The 6,418-nt window shown below is 40.6% G+C and overlaps 1 long non-coding RNA gene across 2 annotated transcripts in view; it reads left to right on the top strand.

Moving 5' to 3' along the window:
- Positions 1-29: 29 nt before the first annotated feature.
- Positions 30-6,418, top strand: part of LOC104855794 — a 9,400-nt gene continuing 3,011 nt past the window's right edge. The window contains exons 1-2 of one of the 2 annotated variants that reach the window (XR_002025058.2): positions 30-147; positions 5,333-5,520. This is a non-coding gene — a long non-coding RNA (uncharacterized LOC104855794). Of the gene's footprint in view, positions 148-5,015; positions 5,521-6,418 lie in introns of those variants that run through there. The other variant, XR_778489.3, reaches the window with a different exon arrangement.

Below are 6,418 nucleotides of genomic sequence, written 5' to 3'. Positions count from 1 at the left end.
CCCTCCCCCTCCCTTCTCTTTCCCCCTCTTCCTCCTCCCTTCTTCCCTCCTCCCCGCTTCCCTTCCCCCCTCTCACGGAGTCCCCTCAGCAGCTGCGCCACACACCAGTGCGAAGGGGAGCAACCCTAAGTGGAAAACCTCAACAGGGTGAGGGTCAGCTTTGCCAGGAGCCCCTTGCTGTCTTTTGCTGGGTGGGTCGGGGAGGGGACAGGACCGTGGTCAAAGCCTGGGCCACTGAGAGACCACGGCGCACGTTCGTGTCAAAGACACGCTCAGCTGAATTATTGGCCAGTTTCCCCTGGTCTTGAATATTATTTCTACACTTTGAAATGTTCTTTGTTGCACCCTAAATCCATATTTATTTGTATTTTCAGTTGTTCCCCAGTACCTATGAAATCCTGTTACCTACCAGCTCTGTAGTTTGTACATTTTAGCTAGTATTACTAAATGTCATGCATAAAACATTGTTTTGAAAATCTTTTTGATTTTCAGTACTGCAGGTTGACTGGGGCTTCCCATGCGTAAAGCAAGCGCTCTGCTGCTGAGCCCTTATATTCTCATAGGTTTAAAACACCTTGCACGGACCCTGTAAGAAGCAATTTTCCTGATAATCTGTAAATTTTATCATTCTATAAAATTCCTCTCAGAATATCTTATTGGTAGTTTACCGGAACTACACTGATTATATTGAGGATTTTGATGCTGTTTGTTTTTTTTTTGGTTGGTTACCAGGGATTGAACTCAGGATCTTGAGCTTGCCAGGCAGGCACTGTGCCTATGCTGTGCTTCATCCCTGGCCCTATGCTATTTATTTTTTCCTATCAAGAGTACAAATTTTTAGCCGGGCGTGGTGGCACACGCCTGTAATCCCAGCACTTGGGAGGCTGAGGCAGGAGGATTGCTGTGAGTTCAAGACCAGCCTGGGCTACACAGTGTGTTCCAGATCGGTCTCAACTACATCGTGAGACCCTGTCTCAACCCCCCCCCAAAAAAAAGAGTACACATTTTCTACTTAATGCTGTTTTCCCAGAAAAGCCTTAAAGTTTTTTTCATGGATCCTACCTATGTTGTTTCTGTAATAAATCTTTTTCTACTTTACTTACTATATAGTAATGCTATTTTTTGCAAATTAAATTTTTGATTAGTTCTTTATTTTCCAAGTAGATCTTACTGAAGCATAGTATTTTTTCCTCCTGTTACTTAGAGCTGACTTATATTTCTTAACTGCATTGCCTAGTATTTCCCAACCATATGGAAATAACTGGGATCACAGTGGTTCCTTCTTGTTCTAGAATGTTACGGGATGCTTCTAGGGTTTCGCCGTCCAGTCTGATGAAACTTGAAGCTTCCCTCCATTTATCTTGCTGAATTTAGGCCCAAAGGTCCTGTCTTCATGAGGCTTTTCCTATCTCTGGGATCTGAAATCCCTCACCCCAAGTCCTTTGTCCACGCATTACCTTATTTTCTTCACAGCAATTATCCTTGTCTTTATTACGTCGAATATTGAACTTGTTTTGTACGTTTACATTTTCACCTTTGGCCTTCATTTAAACAAAAACTCCACGGGGCATAACCTGGTCCACTTTCTAGTTCCTAACCCTTGAACTCTGGACCTCTCAGCTAAGAGAGAAAAACAGATGTCTTCCTGTTTCCCCATCCTCTCACCACCAACAATGCCACGTTGTGTGCATTCACACAGATGTGAGGGCCTCTGTCCCCAAACAACTGCCAAAGTGCAGTTGTTTTCAACCGAAGTCAGACAATGTCAGCAGCCACCAGGCTGCAGTGGTTTGTGACATTATCCTGTGTAGAGCTTGGGGATACATAAGGGACACAGGGACAAAAGCTTGCATCTGCTGTGTAACACTCGCTTGGCTGATGGCCATGGATCTTCAGTCAGAATTTTATAAACATATTCGTGCACATGCTCCTTAAGTGCATATAACTTAGACCTAAGAATCTTTATGGTTAGATGAAACACCAGAAATAGGAAAATAATGGCACAGGAACAGTTCAGTCTGAACAATGCAGTGGTCCCAGCTAATCCATCAGGTAAGGGTTTCTTTGCTCCCTTATATTCTTTGGGAATGGTGTGTGTTTGTAGTCCTGGAGGCAAAGAACTGCAGATGACAAGTTCTGGATAGTGGAGCCTTTTTTTCTGTGGCAGCTTGCTATTTTTGTAAATCAAAGTACAGTAGTAAATGATCTCCCCTTCTGCCTGGATGAGCAAGATTAAATACTGATGTCGGCACCCTTGAACATACCCAACGAGTGTCTGCCTACTACTTCTCTTAGAAAGGACGAAGTTTTGGCTGTGGTCCGCAGCTTTGAGCACTACTGCTTGGCATCTCCTCTCTTCAGTGGAGCTTACCTTTCCAACATGACAGAGGGTAAAATACTAGTTAGGTTGAGTCTTGCTTGCTTTCCACCATCCTCCTGTTAAAATTTTTTTGTTGTTTTGTGGCTACCCAGGTTTTTAAAAAATGGTTTTTAGCCGATGTTCATGAAGAGAGTAAACCGTGCTGTTAGTGAAAGAGCACGTTCTTTACAGAGCCATCGTATCTTTTGGGCGGGCCCTCTGCTGGAAGAGTAGAATCCAATCTGAAATACTGACTTTTTGCTATCCTCTAGTATGACAGATGTAGGACAATACTGTATCGTAGCTCTGGGAGTGTAAAATGTCTCGTACCTGCTTTGGTAAGTAGTAGTGACCCTGTATCAGAGCTTTCACTGTTTACTTCTACAATGTTCTCTCTCCAGATGATGATTAAGAATCTAATTTAAAAATGGTGTCAGGTACAACAGTAACAGAACTTTGCTGTTTTCTGGGTTTTTTTTAGTGGTATGTGCTTGATGTCTCTATAATTTTGTTCAGATGACTGCAGAACCTGGAAAAGCTGTTGTTGCTATTGATGCCTAACACACTACTATTAGTTCTCTCTCTCCCCTATATATATATGAATTTTTGAAAACTGCCAACTTTGGAAAAAGTTTGACCCAGTTTACTGTAGAGTCGGCACTGTGCAGAAATTAACAGCCATACTGGTATAGGAAGTTTTTTTCCACACTATTTAATATGTAAAGTCTTATCTATGTGGGTTTGATAACAGAAACTAATACAAAAAGAAAAAAGCATTCATTGTACTTCCTGTTTATCAGGTGGTATCCTCTTCAAGAAAACTAATGGGCCAGTGATGGAAACAGGCCCCAGGCTTGTGATGAGCCAGAGGGAAAATCCAGAGGCTGATGTGAGCCTTGGTAGACTGGGGTTTGTCCTCAGCCTGGAATCACTGAAGGCTCATTTGCCATGTCGCAGCATGGCTTCCACTTTCCCTTTGGCAGCAGCCCGAAGCGTGTGTGTGGCAATGCAGGCCAGCCAGGATGATCTTTAAAGGAACAACAAGTGGGTTCCCAGTGGTTTAGCTGACAACTGGTCGGTAGATGCAGGGTACAGCATTCAGATCTGAAATCCATGTGTGAGATGGCTTGGGAACAGATTAAATGTGGGGTAAGAAGAAAAAAAGCAAGCTTGAGTCTCGAACCACCAGGGAAATGATGATGTCAGTTACTGAACAGAGAACCAAGTCTGAAACACAAGAGTGCTCTTTAGAGAACTTGCCACAGTAATGACAATCCAGGGTTGCTGGGGACTCAAAAGGGGCAATCTGGATGTAATGCTTGTTTCACAGGCCAGCGGGATGGTATCACCTAGGCAGACAGCACTTGAGGGAACTCCTCCACCAGTTGAGGCCAGGAAAAGGAGCACACATCAGAGTAAGGACCTGTACAACCCCACACTCACTCTACAACATGCAATGTGCATGCCTTGGGTGTGGGCTGGCAGTGCAACCCAGGGCCTCATGCACACTGATCCTTCCACCACTGGGCTGTACTCTCAGCCCTCAAACTCTTCATTAAAAGAGTTAAGACATTGTAGACTATTAACACACAACCACTAACATTTTATCAGTAAGCAGTTAGTGTTTTGAACTTCCTTATGCAAATGCAAATTTTGCATGTTTAATCAAAACATATTACTTTTAGTGTCACTTTATACACTTGGACAAATACAATGTAGCTGTATTTACAGGTATTGAAAAGAAATATGTATATTCAAACCCAGCATCTAAAAACAGTAGCTTTAGGCCCTGAACTAGAAGACTAGTAGGGTAGTCAGAGTGTATTACTGTCTGCCCCATGCTCAACTCTGAAGAAATTCCTTAAAGCTAAGACCACAAAAATGCATTTGAAGGAATGACCCATTCTTTGTAAGGTGTTAAACCACTCATTCATAAGATTTTACAACCGTGAAACACATGAGGTAAGACTTTAACGCCATTCACTTGGGCTATTAAGAACATGTTTTGTCAGGGATGTAGCTCAGTGGCACAGCACTTAAGAGCAAAGTCTGAGTTTGATCCCTGGCACCTGTGTGTGTGCGCGCGCAGGTCTTGAAAAAAAGCTGGAGTTTGGAATTTTCAGTGTATATTAAATCTGAAATTATAGCCCAAATTTTACTAAACATAAAAAGGGAAAGACAGGGCAGCTGTTTCTTCAGAAGAAAAAGATTTTCTAACAGACCCATCACAAAATATGTATTTTTTAAAACTATTGCAGTTCTTAAGGTTTTAACATAAGGCACTTTTTTAAAACAGCAAAGAAGTCCTAAAATTCCCAAGGGCTTTTTCTATTTTCAGATTATCCGGACCAAGGAACATGCTCAAACTTTTTCATGGCAGGGGGCCAACTAAAGAATATCCCACTGTGTGTGTCTACTTTAATACATAGCGCCTAGTTACTTTACATAGGAGCTGGATATTGTATCTGAATTGTAAAGTACCAGTATTTAAAATAATTTATAGAACTACAGAATAGTAAGTGGATCAAATATTGTAAAAATATTTCCACAAGAAAATTTAGTGTTTAAAAGTTCAATCACTAAGAAAATTCAAATTAGGCATCTTCTCCCCAGTATATAGGACTAATTTACATAGGGATATAAACATTTTTCAAATAAAGGAAAAGTATGTCATAAGCTATTAGCAAATCAAATTCAAATTTACCTAAATCACAAACTGTCAATTAAAGATTGCTCAGTTGCTCTCAGGAAAGACTCAGTAAGGGGCTCTAACTTAACAGCTCTTTGGGGTTTCATTTACATGCACTAATGAAGTTCAGCAAATAGCAACAACAGGCATGAACATTTCATTACAATAGAATTCATGGCATTTGTTTTTTCTTACATTTTGAAAGTGCTAAGTCATAAGAAGAACCTTAGCTTTTAGTATGATTTAAAACCCTCTCAATTACACTGAACATTTTTCTATTTCAGAAAATACCAAAAACAGCTGAATTTCGTTTTCAAGTTTACGGAAAAGTCCGACTGATAACTTGTTTTAAGAGCAATCTGAAAGCCAGGTAACACCGATGACACAACCATGGAGGCCACACCCATGGTGCCGAAGTGCTGGAAGCACACATCTGCCTCCACAAGCACCAAAAAAGGCCCGCAAATCACAGGTCAGAAGCTTGCAGCTCAAAGATTTTTCTGCACACAGAACATTTGATACAATATGGCAGCGTCACACTGCAGCCACATGACTAGTATTTTTAGCAAAGGAAAAAAAAGCCAAGGTAACTTTATAGTAGCAATAGTTTCTTTTTTATTTTAATATACTTTAGGAAACAATATACAAAGCTGAGCTTTCCCACCATTTCCAGATAACAGCAGGAAGCCCCAATTACACAAATTTAGCGTTTTGTGATGGCTAAGAACAGCAGTCAGCACCAGACTTGGAACAGTTAGCTACAACACAAACATCCTTCAAAATGAAATGTCCTAATAGCAAGACAGGTGAACCGGGTTTAACAAATGACAACCACTTGGGAAGTGACTTTAATCATTCTTGTTGAATTTCATTTTCATTAAATATCTTATACACTTTCCTGTTAATGTGTTTTAAACAAAATGTTCCTTTAGGAATTACTTCCATTAAGCATAAATATTCAACAAGAATAGTTCTGATAAAAAAATCCTCAGGTAGTTCAAATTCTAATGTGCACTGACCGAAGGAAAAGAAAAATAACAATTTTTGCTTGTTTTAACATGTTTATTACACCAGATACAATTCACATCTGACTAGCTTTGTTTCCTCTTTCCCCTCCCACAACCATGTTCATTGGGCCATTTCCTTACAGTCGAGCAATCCGTGTACTCTCAGCACACATGCTCAGCAGTACTTTCAGTCCATTCTTACAGGGTGCAAATGGATTTTCAATAATTTATACAAACAGGTGGGTTATGCTCAATCACTGCAATTTTAAGCTACTGTACACAGGAATGAAAAGGTTATAGAAAAGTGCCATAGCAACAGTGCCTTATGAAAGGAGGAAAAGAGGAGTCTTAAAAAATGGGTAA

The sequence above is a fragment of the Fukomys damarensis genome, unplaced genomic scaffold (assembly GCF_012274545.1).
Source record: "Fukomys damarensis isolate Sample0158 unplaced genomic scaffold, DMR_v1.0_HiC HiC_scaffold_19, whole genome shotgun sequence".
Lineage (NCBI taxonomy): Eukaryota > Metazoa > Chordata > Mammalia > Rodentia > Bathyergidae > Fukomys > Fukomys damarensis.
This window is presented reverse-complemented; position numbering and strand designations above follow the sequence as displayed.